This window comes from Petaurus breviceps, unplaced genomic scaffold (genome assembly GCF_028583685.1).
Source record: "Petaurus breviceps papuanus isolate PSGF00001 unplaced genomic scaffold, PetGlider_PUasm1.0 174, whole genome shotgun sequence".
Classification (NCBI taxonomy): Eukaryota; Metazoa; Chordata; class Mammalia; order Diprotodontia; family Petauridae; genus Petaurus; species Petaurus breviceps.
In genome coordinates, this window is record NW_027185761.1 from 50,296,522 (window position 1) to 50,305,436 (window position 8,915).

Genomic DNA, 8,915 nt, shown 5'->3' on the forward strand with positions numbered 1-8,915 from the left:
ATAGATAGATAGATAGATAGATAGATAGATAGATAGATAGATAGATAGATAGATATTAACTCTATTTAGTATATAGATGTTAGAGAAACAGACATGATAAATTGATAGTTGATAAACATTTTTGATGTGAAAATTAAACATTTCCTTCAGTCATTATAATCTATAGAAAGTCTTGGGAAAGTCAACATAATCAGAAGAGAATAACTTTGTTAGCAATAGAAAGTTTTATAGAAACCAAGCGCTGGAATCTAAGGGATCTAATCTAATAAGATAGCATTCTGATCTGGGAAGGAAAGCCTTTATATTACCCTCCAAAAATCTATGGAAATTTAAGGGAAGATATGACAGAAAAAGAAACAACTTGTGAGCTAGATTAAGCTTAAAAGTAAGACGGCAGAGACACAATAATCTAAGATATCCCAGAGCCGTTGGTCATACCTCTGTTTGGAAACAACAGAATTCACTGGCCAAAAACATGTCATGTCTTTCAGCTCTAAAGTCAAATTCCATTTACACTGGAAACTTAAATTCAGGTCCCTCCAGCCCTTTCCATTCTGCCCCTCCCCCACCCTCATCCCCAATTTGTATAATTGACAAAATACTCTTCCCTGTCTAGAGCTACTGTTCCTGGTAGAAAGGGAAAGCCCTGGATGGAGCAATTAAGATCATTAAAGGCTGTCCTAGAGGCCAGGAGACTTTAAAGACCTGTTCTGACTTTGGCAGCTGACAAGTATTTTTACATAACTGGAGGATTCAAGTCAGAATGATGCCTTAACCCAGATCTCCCTTCTGATTCTTCTTTTTTTTTTACCGTGGATACATGTGATTTTTAAAGTGAGGGAGAGAGAGAGAGAGAGAGAGAGAGAGAGAGAGTTGGGAAGTGGGGCAGGCAGTGTGGTGCTTTGATCCTGCCTCCCTATCCCACTTCCCTGACATTTTCTTCTCCCAGCTCTCCAAAATGTAGCCTCGTGATCTACAATCCCATCCCTGATTGGTTCCTAAAAAGTTCCTGGGCTCAACTTGTGCCACCATATGGAATATTTCAGCTTGGGGGGATATGGCATTTCAAGAAAAATTGGGCGCCCTCCCCCCTTCCCATGATTCACTCCACCTGGTTTTTCCTTTGTATCCATGACAGACGACATCTTCAGCAGACTTGGGGGCCCCCCCCCCACCGTGCCAGGAAAGGTGTTCAGAGCAGCTGCTTTTCCCCAACCTCACAGTATCCATGCACTGAGGCTTTCATAACTGTAACCAGTGCAGACCTGAAAAATGAGCCAGAGCTGTGTTTCCAAAGCACAGAGTCCGACTCCACTTCCTCCTCAGTGAGGGCACACAGCATTGGACTTGAAAATCCCCTGTCCTATGTGACTTTGCAAAGTCATTTTGTTTGTTCTGGCAAATGAAACATTCTGTTAATACTCTTGCAGTGTGCCAGGGACCTTAGATACTTTTTAAATTTAAGCTTCAGTATCCTCCCCAGTAAAATAAGAGAAAAAAATACTAGCACTGCCTATCTCCTCAGACCAATGAGGCCATCCTCCTCATAGCTGGCATTTATAGAGAGCTGGAAGTCTGGCAGAGCGCTTGAGGACGTTACCTCATTTGATGATGCATTTGAAAGACCTTGAGAGTCATAACCTATATAAATGCAAACAGTTATTACTTGGTCCTAATGATGTGATGTAGATTAAGTATTCTCATCACCACTTGGTCGCTCATGGGATCATAGATTAGAACCAAAAGGCACTTTGGAGGTTCCCTCTGATCCAGCCATTCCATTTTACATTGTGACCAAGGCCTGGGGAGACTGTATTCAAATGGGGGAGACAGCATGTAAATAAGTATATATAGTATGTATGTGGGTCGGGCATGACTGAAAATAACTAAACAATGATATGCGTACGTTGTACTGCATGTGTATGTATACACGCATGTATCTATTCATCTATGTTTATGCCTCTGTTGCATGTACACATGGGCATGTGCATGCAGATTTGTGCACGGTGCTCACAAGTTACACGCATGGGTGTGGATATGCATGCAATGCCTGTTTATACACACATACATGTGTACATATGTAAGTAATGCGTGTTTCTATACACAAGTACTGCTTATATGTATGTAATACATGTTTACATGCACATGCATGCTGTTTCTATATGTGCACGTTTATATACACATGATACGTGTGCACACAATATATTGTTCTATATATACATGTGTGTACACATACACATGGACACACACATTGTTGTTAAATTCACAGGTCAGGATTAGAATCCAGGGCCTCCCACTCTGAATCCTTTTCTTCTCTGGCCACATCTTTTGAATGAATCTTGTCCCCCATAAGCTTGTAGTGTCGAAGTATGAATGATCCCCCCAGGAGCAATGTTTTAGCAATTCCTTCCTCCCCTCCCCCAGTTGGCTGTGTCTGCTGGTCCTTGTCATTCAATTTTCCTCTTCCCCACTCCCCACCCCAATGTTTTTCACTTTGTCTCTCTCTTTTACCCTGACCAAATCTGCCTGTATGTTTCTGGGTGCAAAGGAAAAAAAATGGGCTAGGACACTTGGAATTTCTCAGTGAAAGACCTTTATTCTTACCCTGAACATTCAGCTTGGAAGCTTCTCAGTGAGGTTATGAGTCCTTCTTTGTTTGGAGCCTGAGACCTCGATGCTGTGAGGAGAGTTATGTCCCCTGGGAAGATGTGGAGGGAGAGGTGAAAGCATGGCCTTCGTTTAAAGGCAAGTGATGGGAGGTCAGTGGGAGAGTTAGGGATAAGGGGAGCCCCAGAGAGAGGCCATTTGTCCCATTATGAAAACCTAAACTCAAATTTGGGGAGGGGGTACAGATGATGAATCGGAAGACAACCTTAGAAGGCCAGGTCTTCTTTCAGACGCAGACCTGAGTTCAAATCCAGCCTCAGACACTTTACTGGCTGTGTGACCCTGGCCAAGTTCTGTCTGTTTTGTCAACTGTAAAATGTCTCTCCCCCATTTTTATTCTCTCAGTTTCCTCAATTGTAAAATGAGATTTAGTAATAGCACCTCCCTCACAGATCATAGCACATAATAGGCATTACATACATGCGTATTCCCTTTCCCCTTTTCAGCTGTCATAAGCTAGTCCCAACAGACAGCGTCATGCAGGTATTTTAAAATCCCGCGTGTCTTTCTTTTGACCAATATAGAACACAACTAAAGACTGTAACGTCAGCCAGTCTCTTTAGGAAATGTGTGCCATAGAAAGGTGTGTTTCTTAACAGGAGCATGTCTTCACGTGCAGTCTATTTCAGGTTGTATTCTCCAGGCAACAGAACAGAAAAATTTTGCCCTGAGCTAAATTCCTCTCCCAGCTCCTACCCTCCAACCCCCAGCCCACTTGGATATGGTCCTCCAAGAAGGATTTTGCCACCAGGTCCTTAGAAATACAGAGCAAAGATGAGGAAGCCAGATGTTTGTGGACAGTTAAAGTCATGGGCACCAAAGCCATCTGAGGTTTGACCCAGTTTGAAAAACCGGCTGCCAGTCCTTGCCAAAGTCACTCTCAGTATCCCTGAAACACTCCTGAAGGAGAAATAGCAGCCAGTCCGGTTCTCCTGACTCCTCCTTCTATTCCTGAGGATGGTAGACCAAGTCTTACTCATTGCCATCAGAGGTGGCAAGCACACTGGGCCTGTTTCATACAGCTGGGATCCAGTCAGGCAGATCTGATTTCTGCTATGCCTCCTCCCTCCCTTGGACCCCTTCCTCCCTATCCACTCCCCCCTTTCTTTTTATTAAATAGATTTCCATGGATTTTCCCCAACCCTCTCCAAAGTTAAGAGGGACCAGGGATGAAAATTCTTAGCATATCCTCTCAGCTGGGCAGTGTGCCAGTTTCCAGACTTCTTGGCATACATTTATCAGTCCAGAGCCCTTAGAGACTGAAGTTCATGAATCTTCCAGGACTTCATTGAGAAACAACTGTACTGTATTATGACCAGGGGATTGTATCTGATTTCAAGTGAGTTGTTTTGGAGTCTCTGGAAATAAGGGAGAAAGTGTGTGTGTGTGTGTGTGTGTGTGACTGTGTATTTTTAAAACGATAATTCCTTCTGATTTTACTTTTCCTACCATATCATTGTCTAGATCCTTTAGTAAAAGGATCTTCCTTTTTATATGCTGACCCCTCTTGGATAATCTGATGGAGCCTATGAATTCATTATCTGAACAATGTTTTTAAAAACATAAAATAAATATGTAGGACTTCAAAGGAGGCCATTTTATTGAAATAAAGATGATATTTTCCCCCATCAATTCATAGACATGCTGAAATCCATCCATGGACCCTTTGGGGGCTTGTGGACACACACCAATTTAAGAACCCCTGCTCCACTACCAACCTATTTAGTGTGGCAACCTTCTGATTTAGAACCAGGTGGGCCTGGGTTCAGATTCTGCTTTGTATACTTATTTACTCTGTGAGCCCAGAGAAGTCATTTAGCTTTTATGGGGCTCATTTTCCCCTTTGTAAAATGAAGATGCTGGACCCCATGGCCTCGAAGGGTCTTGCTAGTTCCAAAGCTCTGATCCTATGACTGATTAGCTGCCTAATCCCTATTGATCATTGCCCAGCCAGCATCTGAACTCCTTTTGCTTTTTCTCTTTCATGAAGACAGAGCAATGCATGTTTCTATGTCAAACATGAAATATGCCACTTTATCCATTATTTGGAACCAGCATGGCCTTTGTAAATGTCATGGTTTGGGTGGTCACATGTCTCTGGTTCAAAAGCCAGGGAAGTAATGCCGATGTAAGAAGAAATGTCGTGCCTTGTGACAGCAGGAATACCTCACAATCAGAGAGAACAGGGGACCTCAGAGGTCATCCTTGGTCAGGGCTTCTTAACATGGAGGCCAAAGACACTTCCCCCCAAGGGATTTGTGTGTAATTTCAGGCAATTCAAACTTAGATGGGAAAAAATATTACTTGTCTATTTGCCCCAATATCAAACTGAAATTTAGCATTTCCTTCAGTTATCAATGTAGCCATTATCCATTATTGCATTTATTATTATGAAGGCAAACATGATTTTGAGAATGGGTTCATAGGCTTCACTAGTCTGCTAGAGGCAAAAAGAAGTTAAGAACCCTTGACTCAGTTCAGCCCCTTCATTTTAGAAGGGAGGTAAGGATCGGAAGCTCATTAAAGGATAAATTGCATTCCTAAGTTCACAGGATGAGTAAGTGATGGGACTGAGTCAGGAAGTTGGGGTGTCTTCACAAATCTCCAGTGATCCTTCTACTGGGGAGTAGTTGGTCCTGGCAGAAGTCAGTCTTATTCAGTTACAGAATAAGAAATTGAAATTATATCAGGTTAAAGTATAGAAATGTGGCAAACCAGTTGGGGTCTGGCAGGGTTGGCCCATTATCCAGAAGCTGTGTTTACACCTCAATTCAGAGCAAAATGTCAGCAAAGCAAAGTCATTCCTCAAGTGGGTAGATTTTGGGAACAATTCAGTAGCAAAAGCAACAATTGCTTGATATTTACGGTATTGTTATGTCTCAAGTAGAAAATCCAGAAGTTACTGGGAGACTCAAATGAGAAAGTGTATGCAAAATATTTTATGCCTCTTAAAGTAATATTAGAAATGCCTGGGGAAGCTAGGTGGTTTAGTAAATAGAGCACTGGCCCTGGAGTCAGGAGGACCTGAGTTCAAATCCGGCCTCAGACACAACTCTTACTAGTCGTGTGACCTTAGGCAAGTCACTTAACCCTAATTGCCCTGCATTTTCCCGTCCAAAAAGCAAAAAAAAAAATGCCCATTGGTATTGCCTCATAATGAATTCTCTCCCATAAATACAGAAGACATCTAACTCTGAGAAGGGAGTATGCCTTTGCCCCACTAAAAAAAACCCCAGTAAGGACAAGAGCTTTGTGAATAGGAAACATATTTTTAGATGCCAAATAGATTTGAGAGGGTGAAATTCACTGTCATTTGTGTCCATGCTTCACCTTCAGAAGCTAACAAAACACTGTCTAATCATCCAGCTAATTATATGGTCATAGATTTAGAGTTGGAAAAGAGGTCATGGGATCCAAACCCCTTATTTACAGATGAGGGAACTGAGGCAAATAGTAGTTAAGTGATTTGCCCAGTCACAGAACTAGTAAGTGTCTGCAGTGGGATTTGAACTCAGGTCTTCCTAATTCCAAGGGCTGTTATTATCTTCTTACTATGCCACACTAGTAGGTAGAAAGTTGGAAACCCCTGCTCACTTATTGTCTGTAAGGTACTTTCCGTGTGAGGGTCTGTTGTGCCTTGATAGGTAGCTTTTCATCCCTTTGCTTGGTCCTTCTAAAAGTGAATTCTGAGGCTATCAGATATAGCCCTGGGAGGCATCTTAGAGGGCATCTGCGCCAACCTCCTTGTTTTTCCTATGAAGAACTGAGCCCCAGAGAGGTAGTACGTACGTGTATAAACCAGGATTCAGTAGTCTTTCCATGACTATTTCACAGGATGCTTCCTCTGGGCCAAATACTGTGCTGTGTGCTGGGAAGAAAGGGTTTGCTCTGAGGGTCTTCTCCCTTTTACAGCTTAAAAAGAAAAATGTGTGGGATCTCCGAACTGTAAAATGCCTTGTTTGTGTCATATAATCCACTAAGTGGCAAGGAAGTGGTTGCTGTTTTCAGGGTCCAGAATCAGAGCTCTAGACCTGGGGAGGCACCGTGGAGGTCACCTCTTCCAAACCTTAGCCGAAGTGTGATTCTCAACTAGGACACTAGAAAAGCTGTTCTCCCCTTATAGATGGGGACATTTAAGTATGATGCCCTTTGCTTTGGGCATAGCCCGAGAAATTAGTCCTTGCTTCATTTAGGCAGTTTATTTGTGAAAGGCTGTTGCTTTTTCTTGAAAGCAGAAAGTTAAGCAAGTGCCCTGCTTATTTGAGGATTCTCTGTAATAGAGCTCCCATTCACTGGGGTTTCATTCTTCTTGTTTTTCTCCCCCCTGCCCCCCACCCCGGGAAGCAGGTTCACTTGTGCCCAGGCCCCTGGCCCAGTGGTAAAGCTGCTATTGTCTTTAATTAGGGATGGAAGTGGGCTCTTTATCCAGCCTCTCTGACAAGATGCCTTCAGAGGTATGCCAGCCTTGCCATCTGCCTGCTTCACAGAGCGCTTCTTGTCAGCCGTCCTCTCAATAGACCTTTCTTCAGTTTCCCCTCTTTTGAGAAACTTACTATGTGATAGCATCCCACATCACCTCAGCCATGGATTACAGATTCAGACCTGAAACGGTTTAAATAAGTCATCTGTTCCAACCTCCTCTTTTTACAGAGGAGGAAACAGAGGTGGAGTCATTTGCCTAAGACCCCACAGATAATAAGTAGGAGAGCCAAGATTCGAACTCAGGTCTTCTGACTCCAAATTCAGAGTTGTTTTCACTGTACTGTATACAGGCCTCCAAGTGGTTTGGCCCTAAAGCCTTATCCATACCCCCAGGCCTCCTTTCTTCCAGTGGTCACAAGTCTACCCACATAGAACACGGAGCTTGGATCTGTCTGTGATATTCATTCTCATCCATTGAAAAACCAGTTGACCAGATGCTTGCCCTGTGGATAGCAATATGGCCCATCCATGTCATGTTTCATATGCAAACTGAGCCACTTTTTGAAAACATACTTCATCAGGAAACAAAGGTGAAGGTGCAGTTATGCTAAGAATAGTCTTGATCTGCCCTTGGCACCATGAATTCAACTTCTTCTTGGAATGGGCTCTGGAGGGAGGACAGGTGGATAGCTATGTACTGGGTGTGATTGATCAAACGAGCTTGAGCTTGCCCTACTTTCAATCTGTCAATTTGGCTGCTTATCTGGGATTCCCTAAATAGGACTCTGGTTTGTCCTTGAAGGTCTTAAAAATAGTTCAAAACTCTGAACAGTTCGGCTGCTGAGAATTGAGCGTCTGAGCTGGTAACTATCATATGATCTGATAGATGGAATTTGCAAGAAATATTCCAGACATCAAAGATGAAAACAAATATTTTGGTGTGTACTATTTGCTGAGTGCTTAAGAGGAAAAGCATAAGACATGATCTTACACTTAAGAAAATCTCCACAGAGGGATGTGAAGAACATTCAGTCTTCATTCTTTTCTTTAGGTTAGATTACTGCCAACCCAGACAGGCAGATGCTCCATTGCTTTCCATATTTCACTGACTCTTTAATGCCGTGGAGAGGGCTCTGAGTCTGAAGACAAAGGTCCTGTATTCAAGTTCTGACTGCCACTCGCTGTAAGCTAGATAACAAAAAGAATAGAAAGCAGGACTGAAAGGAAGAACTGAGTTCAAATCCTGCCTCAGACATTTACTAGCTGTGTGATCCTGGGTGATTCACTTCACTTCTCTATCTCAGTTTCCTTATCTGTTATGGGGATAATAGTAGCATCTATATCATGGGATTGATGGGAGGATTAAATTGAGTTAACATCCATAAAGTGCGCTGTAAACGTTAGAGTGTTTTAGAGATACGATTATTTATCTTTAAAACCATTACCTTCATCATTACTTATGTGATATTAGGCAAATCATTTCATTTTCCTGAGTCCCAGATTCCTCGTCTGCAAAATGAGAAGGTTGGACTAGATCAGAGCTGCTTAAACTTTTTTTAGATGACCTGGGATATATAGATATATAAAATGGTATACAAATCAAATATTTACTTGATAGCAAATCATAAAGAAATCTGTTTTAAAACAATTCTTTGGTATACATATAATTTTACCATTTATTAAAGATGAAAGCAAATTTACATACTAATGAGATGATATGTTTGTTTATTTTTATATAAAGAATTAAATCTTGGTGGAATATTTGATACCAAAATTTTTGCAATTCAGAAACCTTTTACTGTTGTCAAATTTTTTGTGACCCCCCC

General features: G+C 42.0%; 1 protein-coding gene across 5 annotated transcripts in view; it reads left to right on the forward strand.

Moving 5' to 3' along the window:
* The window catches only part of PRICKLE2 (prickle planar cell polarity protein 2), a 351,792-nt gene that overhangs the window by 221,987 nt on the left and 120,890 nt on the right, over positions 1 to 8,915 (forward strand). The window lies entirely within an intron of this gene.